Here is a 10,930-nt window from a genome sequence, read left to right as displayed (position 1 = left end):
CAGTGAACTCATTGTCATGTTCAAGAAGTCATTCTGAGATGATTAGAACTTTATGTTATGGCACATTATCCTGCTGGAAGTACATTGTGGTCACAAAGGGATTGACATGGTCAGCAACAATACCTAGAGTAAGCCTAAAGTACACTGTGGTGTTTCAACAATGAACAGTTAGAACTAAGGGACCCAAAGTGTCCCAAGAAAATGTTCCCCACTCCATTACACCACCAGCCTGAACCGTTGATACAACGCAGGATGGATCCATGCTTTCATGTTGTTGACGCCGGATTCTGACCCTACCATCCGAATGTTGCAGCAGAAATTGAGACTCATCCGACCAGGTAATATATTCTCAATATTCTATTCTTCCTCTATGAGTCTGTGCAAAGTGTGGCTCCAGTTTTCCTGTTCTTATCTGACAAGAGTGGCAACCGGTGAGATTTGCTGCTGTAGCCCATCTCACTGAAGGATCAACGTGTTGTGCATTCAGAGGTGCTCTTCTGCTTACCTTGGTTGTAGCGAGTGGTTATTTGAGTTGGTGTTGCCTTTTTATCAGCTTGAGCCAGTCTAGCCATTCTCCACTGACCTCAACAAGGTCTTTTTCCCCCACAGAACCGCTGCTCACTGGATGTATTTTTTTTTTCTTTTTTCTTTTTTTGGACCATTCTCCATAAACCCTAGAGATGGTTGTGTGGGACAATCCCAGAAGATCAGCAGTTTCTGAAATACTCAGACCAGCCCGTCTGGCACCAACTACCATGCCACTTTTAAAGTCACTTAAATCACCTTTCTCCCCCATTCTGAAGCTCAGTTCAAACTGCAGCGGATCGTCTTGATCATGTTCACGTGCCTAAATACATTAAGTTGCTACCATCTGATTGGCTGATTAGTCATTTGCGTTAACAAGCAGTTGGACAGCTATACCCAATAAAGTGACCAATGAGTGTATATTAAAGGCTCTTTTTTCCTTGAGGTCACTAATTCACTTCTGATGATTAAAAAAAAGAGTCTACCTATGACTTATTTTTGATAAACTGACTTTAAAAAGTCATTTTATTTCAGAGTATTCTCATAAAATCCTTTATACACAGAGAACAAAACAGATGGCGTGATTCATTAGAACGGAACTGCGCCTGATTTCAGCATCACGTATTGCACACCATTTGTTCTCACAGCATCTGATTCACAATGCAAATAATAAGATGGTGTAAACAAGCCCATCACATGTTACAGGTGTGAGCAATGTGCAGCCATTTTCTGTGAGGTTGCAGCTGTCAGAGCTCAGCTTGAGTGGGGCAGAGCCTTGGGAGTGACAAAAAAACAATCTTTTTTTTACTACATGCTCTCACTTGTGTGACTTTCAACATTTCAACATCAGGATAGGGTTACTTAAAGCCCAATTCAGGAAAAATGTTTGCATTACTTTTGACGGAATACCATTAAAACATGGCAGATGTGACTACCTTCATGAACATTTCCAAACAGACAGATAACTTGAAGGCAAAATAAATTAAAACAAAAGAAACCAGATAATCCTACAGAATACTAAAACATGAAGTAGCTTTTCTTCAGTCCAGCTCGTGTTTGTTCACACCTGTTGGGCAGCGACAGCCCTCTGCTTTTGTGCTTGCCCGTTTGATCTGTGTCGGTGTGAGTTTAATCTGAGTTTTCTCATTTCTTCCAAAAATATTTCTGTCAGAGTAAATGGGGTTAATTGCAGGTTAAATTCCTACAACAGGTATGGTTACTAGTGGGAAGATGGATGAAATATCAATGAAATGTCAAAAACCACAGCTAAACTATATTTGTTGTGTTATGCCATAATTTCCACACATTAACAGGCAGAAAGAACATTTCTATTTATGTTAAAAATGAAGTTGCAATGGTTTTCAAGTAAAACGCAAGAACAGAATTAAGTTTTAATGCTATTTTTAAGACAAAAAGGAGTAAAACAAGGCAAAGCTGCATGTTGAAGCAGTTCAAACAAAAACGGTGTGAAAAGAGGTCTTCAGCTTTGGTTTAAGATGTTCATGAGAGTTTATCATCTTGACTTTCTGAGAAAGGACTGGATAGAGCAAAACTTTTAATGGTTGGATGATAATTTTATAATGATTACACTTGTTATGTATTTATATTTTAAAGGCACACTTTGCAGTGTCCTTGCTTTTAGCACCCCCTAGTGTATGTTATTATTTTCACTGTGGTTAAACAAACAAACAAACAAACAAAAAATGAAACCTATCATGTGCATTTGTGTTTTTGAAGTGACAGTGTGTATTTTCCCTGGCAATAGCTGGTTGTAGATACTTAAATTGTTGCAAGCAAGCAATATTTTTTTGTTGGAGTAAGACCTTACCAATAGATAGTCATTAGGGTCAAAAAGCCTGGGGAGTGCAAATTTTAGCCAAATAACAAGCGCATCAGACTCCCTTGTAGCAGAGGCAAATGTATTATTTATTTGATATTCTGTATAAATATACAATATTACCTTGCTTGGTCTTTATTGTAAATATCAGAAGATTATAGGGCTTAATCGGAAGATTATATGATTTTTGCTTTATTAAGTAATTATACACACTTCGTTTTGATTCAGAAAAGAGTCAGGATTATAAAAGTAAGAATTTATTTTATAACCATTACAACTTGACAAGTGAACTAAGCATTTACTGTGAGTGGATGAAGCTAAATGTGATGTAGGAACCTATGTGTGAACATAGTGTGGGTCAGAACTTCCTTATCTCTGAAAGCGGCATCTCCAGATGAAAAATAATTTGGATTGCTTAAGCTATGAAGTTAATATCATCAGAAGCACACCAGGCGCAATCTCTCTGTGTTCTTCTACCTCACCCTTTTGATGACCCTCGTCACGGATCCAGAGGTCAGAGAGGTCGGATGACCTCTGGGCACCCAGGTCCGGTAGATTGACCGCAAGCACCGACTTCTCCAGTCCAGAGTTGTCACCAGGCAGCACAGGTTGGGATCAGCTTGCATCTCAGGAATAACTCTTAAGGAGTAGAACAATATCAGCTTGTTTCAGCTTGAACTATTTTGCTGTCTCAGCTTTTGTAGATGCAAAAAGGTTTTGACAACGTGTCAAAATCTTTGATGGTTAAAGAGGTTTTGCTACAGATGGCCAGCCTGAAGCTTCTCTCTTGAACTGAAGAATCACCAGCGTAATCTGGTTTTAATGTTATGATGTTATGATTGTGTAGCCAACCAAAAGTTGACAAGTTTGAGGATATTACCAAGAATGTCAGAAACACGCCTTCTTTGATCCAAAGGCTCTGATCTGGGTAAAAGGTTAAGTATGTGTCACGGATTTAACTTAACTGTACTTGTTATTGTGTGGATGCAGGTGTGGGACCTTTGTCGTCAAAACATGGTGAACACATTGCAGGTTCTAGTAGACAACATAATCTAACATCCATTCAGTGTGCACAGATTAATGAAGCATTTCATTTTATTATAATATTATAAGTAGTAATAAACAAATGTTTATTTAATGATTATCTGGATTATAAGTCATAGAAGGAGTTCATATTTATTAATTAAATCATTCTTGAATTTAGCAACTGATTCAAAATGGAGTTCTTTCTTCTGGAGGCAAACAGATGGGACCTTGGGGAAAGAAAGTTATTGTTTATCTTTCAGACTAGCAGAGAATCCCAGCTGGTGTGAAGCAGACTCATTTAAAGGGAACACAAGCAATGTTGCGTCTCCTTTCTGACCAGAAGTTGAATAGATGGTGAAAGGTCAAACAGTGCCTAAACTGACCATTGCTGAACGCTACACCCTTTCATCACTGGAAACAAGTGAAGAGGTAAATGTGTTAAACAACAACATTTAAGAATGACGAAAAATTTGTAACCATTTTGTTACTAATCAGTAAATGTATTTTGTTCTCATGGGTTCCCGTAGAAGGAAACTTGGCATCTAATATGGCGTTGCTTCTTCAGGGACCATAAACACACTTCGTATTAATTCAGAGTCAGGTATAGTTTATAAAATGAATGTAATTATTTTTCCTAAACCAATAATTTATACATGACAAGATATGAATAATGAGATTTGGTGTACTGGATATGGAGTGATTTAATGTGATGTGTGAAATGTTGTAATGGAAGCTAGATGTTTAGCAAAGCCAATTATTTATATCTGAAAGAGATTGTGAAGTCTGGGTTGTAAAATAATTTGTTGTTGTTTATAACTAGAGAGTTGTTTATTTAAAAACTATCCAACACAATCTGTGCCAATGTCTACGCACCCTTTGTGTGGAGGTTCTCGTTCGATCCGGGGGGTCGTGCTGGCCACTGCCAGTGGAGTTAACTTCTGATATCAGGAGCCCGTAGATAGCTCCGACAGGACCCATCCAGTCTGAGATCCCTCCAGGTGAAGGCAGGAAGCTGGAATGCTTATTTGCATCTAAGGTGGATGTTTGACAGGTGACATAGGTCTGAAAAGAGCTGTTTGGCTGTATCAGCTTGCAACGTCGCAGAGAGGTTTTTGACTGGAGGTCAAAAGAGATGTCTCAAAAATGCTTGTTCCCGAAATGGCTGGTTCGAGAGTCAGCTAGAAACTGAATAAATCGGGAAGTAATTCTTGTTCTATTAAACCACAATGTTATAAGTTTTGGCCAAGTTAGGCAAATCAGAGTTTGACACGTTTGAGTCTTTACCAACATCCCTCAGAAAGCCACGCCTTCTTCAGATACAAAGAGTTTGAACACTTTGTGAATGAGAATCTTTAAAACTCTTATGTGAGGTGAATATTAACCTTAATGAGTATCTTATTGTAATGTGTATGGTTGTAAACAATGATTAACAGTGAGGTTCTGGCTTTGGCTTTAGTCAGACTGACAGATGAGCTTTTAGCACACAACTAGTTTCTCATTTGGTTCAAGCAATTGCTGTTGCAGTAAAACGTTGAGGAATCAATCGACTTTGTGGATAAGGATTTTTTTTAAACACACAATTCAAGTACTGGCAGCATTTTGAGCTTCGGTTCCTTCTAATCTAACAACTTTAGATTATGAGATCAAGTATTGAATTCAGCGACTCGTGAGAACACAGCTTTCTGTTATTGGCCTTTTCCCAATCAGGACTTTGATTGTGAAACATCGGTTGCCTGTAATTAGTTGGGCTTTAGGGAATTGTTCAAAAAAAGTCATGAAGACAACCAACTTGTTTAGGCGTGACAGATTTAACCTTTAAGACTATGCAGTTAGCTACATTTAACATATAATTTCATTAGACAAAAACAGCATTAGGTTGCTTATTTGATAACAGAATGTAAAGGGGTGACTTCATATCAGATGATTATTCACAACCAGACCAGCCAAATAAACAATAAACATACAGTAATGCTATTTTCGCTGCTCCTTTGTAAATATGCTTCAACCTGACAGAACAGTTTGCTCTAGCAGTCATCTCTGCAAATGTCAGACATCCAAAACAACCCAATGTATGAGCAACATCCTGTTGCTGCCATCTTTACGAGTAAATAGTCCCTGCACTCCAGGATATCTAAACGTCTGTTGGTCTAAAAATACCAGCATTGTTCAATGTGGACAAAGTCATCTGCAGCATGTCCATCTGCTGCTTGCTCTCTTCTCACCGCGTCCATCACTCCTTCTCTACTTCCTCAATCAAGAAGATGTGTTGAGATGCATTTTAATAAGGCATTATTATTTTTATGCAATTAGGTCGAGAATTATTGCTCTACCTAATAAGGATGTGCAAAGAAAAAAAGCCCTCCATTACTAACAAAACAGATAAAGTAAAGCTGTAAAAACTAGACATCCATCAGTGTTCAAATTAATGTCTCATAACATGTCATATTAACACACACACACACGCACACACACACACACACACATGCACACGCACACGCACGCACGCACGCACGCGCGCACGCACGCACACACACACACACACACACACACATATATATATTTGTTATCTAGTCATAGTCCTTAACTATTTTTATGAAAAATGAAAAATAATACTGAGATGAATGTAGAGAGAGGAGAAATGTGAGCAAAAGTTGTATTATTCAAAGGATTTCTGGAAATCCCAATTTATTTACTTTGAAAGCAACCTCATTTGGCCCTTGGAGTGTGTTTTTGAACCCTATCACAAAGAAAGCCACGTGTGATGAGCTTCTTCATAGTGAACAAATCAAAACCTTGCATGTAAGAATTAAACACATTTTAATGATATCCAACAAGAAACCAGAGAAGATGTTTGAAAATATTAAAATGCACCACAGACAAACACTGCTGTTCAGAACTGAGTCTGACCACATCATAAAAGTTGCTTTGACAGCTCTACCTCCTTTTTCTTTCTTTTTTATTTTTATTTATCTGAATATTTTCCATTTAGATATTTCATATTTATGTTAGTTGTCTTCTCTTAAAATGGACCAGCTTTCATAACGTTTTATGTAAATTCTTATTGCGTCTGTTACAACAAAAACATACCAGAAAAATAAATTCAATAACTGTGTGAATTATTATGTAAAGAGGGTATCATATTGTTGCTTTTAAGCTTAATATATTACTTTTACTTATGACCAATAAGATGTGATATTCTATATAATTATAGGACATCAATCTGATGGATCTTTGAATGTTTAATCAGAAGATTCTAGGATTCTTTGCTTTTTCAGTGACCATAACACACTTCGTATTAATTCAGACAAAGTCAAGTTTATAGAAAGCAAGAAATGTATTTTCTAAACAAATTAAAACAAGATAAGTTATAAATAAGACGAATGTGATGGATGAATATAAGTGGATGGAATGTGATGTATGATCATGGAATGGTGTGTGATGTTTATCAGAACCTTGTATCTAGAAGAAACTATGTTCTGGGTGTGACAAGAATTAGGTCTGCATTAAACTATCTTATCAAAACGACATCAGACGCAATTATGCTGTGTTACCTTTTTGGAGACCCTCTTCGCGAATCCGGAGGTCAGGAATGTCGGATGACCTCTGGGCACCGAGGTTCAGTAGATTAACCGCAGCACCGACTACTCCAGTCCAGAGATGTCACCAGGCAAAACGGGTTGGAACTAGTTTGCATCTAGAAAAGCTGTTTCTGAATAGCTGAAGGAGCAAGTTTCGGTGTCGTTGCAGGCAGCTTTTGGCTTCTCGAAAGCTTTGATGGTTCAAAGAGTTTTGCTCCAGCTGGCTGGTCCGGAGTTCTGCTCAAACTAACTGACTCACTCAGCAAGTGATTCTGTTTCAACAATTGCCATGTTATGATTACATGGCCAACCAGAATTTGACATGTAAAGGGGTTTTACCAACCAACCTCAGATACACACCTCCCTCAGATACAGGAGCTCTGATTTGTGGATCAGAAAATATCTATGTGCAGTGATGTTAACTTTAACTTGCATCATGGAGATATGGTGAGTGTGTCCTTGCCCAGTCACGTACGCTGATGAAATATATGGGTCACATATTTCATTTCATCCTTGTTAATCTAAGCACAGATTAATCAAAACATTTCATTTAACCATATAGACCCTTTTTCTACCTACGTCATCAAAAGTTGCGCGCGCAGCCTGGCAACGAGAGTGAAGGCTTCCTCATTCACACTCGATACTAAAACAGCGTTTTAAACCCTTTGTTTCGAAGTTCTGAGCACATAAAAATGTCGGGTTGTTGCGTGTATGGATGCCAGAATCGCTTCTCTTCAAGCAGTGGACTGAAACTTTACAGAATTCCAAAGGGAGCACATCCATTTCAACAAAATCGGAGGCGTCTGTGGCTGCAGGCCATCAAAAGGGTTGATGAAAACTGGACTGAAAACACAATCCGAAATGCTCGAGTTTGTAGCGCCCATTTTATATCAGGTAAGGTAATTATGTACTAAGATTACACCAGAAAGCTGGTTAACGTGTGTTCTATTAAATAAAGTAAGTTGCGTTTGCTGGTTTGCTTTTAAGCAGTCTATTTATTTACAGGTGAGGTGTCATTGGACTCCTCGAGTCCTGATTTTGTGCCTTCTGTGTTTACGTACACAAAGCGAAGTCCAAACCCCCATGCAAAGATGGATAGGTAATGTTTACACCTTCCCATCACAGATATATTTAATATTTAGAAATTCTTGCTATTCATGATGTTCAGTGTTATTATATCTTGGCTCTTGACTTGTGTAACTGTTAAGTAACTTAGACCTGTTACATTAAGGTATCAACGGAAAAGGAGAAGGGATGAAACGTCTTGCATGCCATCAAATCAGCTGGATGCTTCAGAGAATACAGATCAGCAACCATCATTGGCTCACCATGCCGGTAAGGATTTTGTATTTTCTGTTACAATAAAAATATTTGTGTGGACTTGTTGCTGCATTTGCTAACTTTTCATATTTCTGTGTTAAAGCTGAAAAGGACCTCCCTGTTCCAAGGAGGGAATATGGTGGCCTACAACAAAGATATGCTGGGCTTCATAAAAACCATGTCAACCTGCAATGTAATTTTTGCTGAGCTTGTCTGTTGTGGCCACATGGTGAAATTTTGTACTTGTGATCCTACCAGCCCTATGGATATGCCAGTCATGTGACTTTGACTGCTTCCTTGTTACCCATTGTAGTTTTTCTAGTTGATGATGCTGTGTTGTAGTTTTTAGTCTTTGAAATGTTTCTTCACACTTTACATTTAATTGCTGTGGTGAGAGCTCCCTGAGTGTAGTGTCAAATAAAGCAGTCAAGGGCTCTGGCAAGCCAGTTTGTTCCCCTGTATCCGTGTCTGATGAAGCTGTATCTGTGTCACTGCTGTCCATGCTTGTCCGGACTGCAGCTTCTGGCTCCACTGCCTTTAGTTCCAGAATGTCATCATCTGTCAAGGCTGGGGAAAGGGTAATAAGACATAATTAGAATGCAGTTTTAATACATTTTATGTTTCTATCTTTTCCTTCATCTAAAGACACAGAATAAATTATTACCAATTGATTAAGAAATAATACATTCAATGTGCAACCACAAACCAGAACTTAGATTACACTTGTCATTCGTTACATGCCTCTTAGTGTGACACTGCTCCTCCTGACAGTTTCGGAAGCAGCTGGGAGCTGTATGCAAAACTTCTTCGGTTTGTGGAAACTGATCTTCTTCAGTGGAGCTGGTTCTACATTTTTCCTGCTCAGGTCTTTCCATGCACATGCCTGAGATGTAACTGCAGCCTTTTCTGTTTTTCCCATCCTAACACAAAGCTCAACTTTGAATAAAATTGCTGCTGCGTTGCTGCAGCATGACCCAAGTCTGGAACATAAAAATGACAGAATTAAACAAATTTATACGCTTTATTTCATGCTTCAAGTTAACATTTCATTCTAATTCATCTGTATTTTCCCACTGCATATTAGTAAAACTGTATTTTTCTAAAATTAACACGATTGTACTCTGAGCACGCTAAAAAAAGAAACCTATGCTATACTCACCCTGCCATGCAGGTACAGTTGGCTGTGAAGACGTAGTTCTCTGGTTTGTTTACTATGACCCAAGCCTCGTACATAGCAGTCTTGTGTCCTTGTCTTTGGCTAGGAAGGACTTCTGCCTTCAAGACGCAAAACTCAGAGTCTATGTCGTGATATTTTACTTTCTGTACGTGGCCACAGACAACATAGTTGTATGCATCTAACGATTTGTATGCCCGTAGCTTCTCACGTGTGTACTTACTGGGCCTCTCCACTAAAAATGTATATATATCGGGCCACTGGATATCTGGCCACGCACCTACATCTTCCACCCATTCCGTAATGCCACAGGGATCCAGGAGTCTGTTGCCATTCTTTAAAGTGAGTTTAATAATATAACATTCAAGATTTGCCGGTGATAACCCCGCAGCGTAGCTTGATAAAGCCTGAAACGACGCCATTCTCTGTTGCCAAGCTGCGCGCGCATTCTCGCTGACGTCATATTGTTTACAAACAGTAAAAGGGTCTATTGTTCATTTCAATATATGATTTTATTATGAAAGTTCATCCTTTCATGAGAGTGTGCAATCCTGCAGTCTTATCAAAAGAAAGCTTTGTTTGGGAACATAGGCTGACATCTTGTCCCCCTGAAATGTCAACAAGCACTGCAGTATCCTTCTGGCTTGTTGGAAGATAGAATTTAAAATCCACTTTAGAGAATGGAATTACGTCTGCAGATGACCGGTGGAAAGTAGGTAAAATATGTAGGTGAAAAATGACACTTTCTGGATGTTACAATTATAATCTTGCACATTTTAATCAACTGTAAATTAGTTAAAATAGTTAATTGATTGATTTTAGATGACATTTTAAAAATTGTTTTCTTTGAAAACATTTTGTTTTTGCTTATTTTTAACATTCCCTTAGTCCATTTAGTTACTTTTTATTACATTAATTTGATGGCTTCATTTATACGTTAATTGGAGTATTGGTGCAAGACCAGATTAGTCTAAGTTTGTCATGCATATTAAGTTAAATTGTTATTATTATTTTCTACCTTTAATTTTACCGCTGCTGAACTCCATTCAGGTGAGATTCTGCCTTGTAAGGCAGTTCAGATTTATTTACTTTCTTCTCTTTTTAGTAGCTTAGAAATTTCTCCGACCTTTCTTTATCCTTCAGATCTTTTCAAACAAGCTCGAGGATGATACTGTTTTAAATAATCCCTTTAAACTAGAATGAAATGCTCTCATGCTGTAATTTGTTGTATTCTGACAAAATCATGTTCATGGTTTTTCATCAGACAAACAAAAACAAAAATCTATGAACTTGTGGAAAAGGGGATCTGATTTCTTTTGCAGACATGAAAAAATGTTTGTTGGACGTGGGTGGACTTTTACAAGTTGTGACGATAGACTTTCTCAGCTCGCCTGCAACCCTGACAAACGTCATCCACCAACAATGCTGGAGGAGTTAAGGTTTCATAAAGTTTTGCGTCTGAGGAACTTT

This window comes from Nothobranchius furzeri, chromosome 13 (genome assembly GCF_043380555.1).
Source record: "Nothobranchius furzeri strain GRZ-AD chromosome 13, NfurGRZ-RIMD1, whole genome shotgun sequence".
Lineage (NCBI taxonomy): Eukaryota > Metazoa > Chordata > Actinopteri > Cyprinodontiformes > Nothobranchiidae > Nothobranchius > Nothobranchius furzeri.
The sequence above is the reverse complement of the archived record's forward strand: the minus strand, read 5'-3'. Positions refer to the sequence as shown.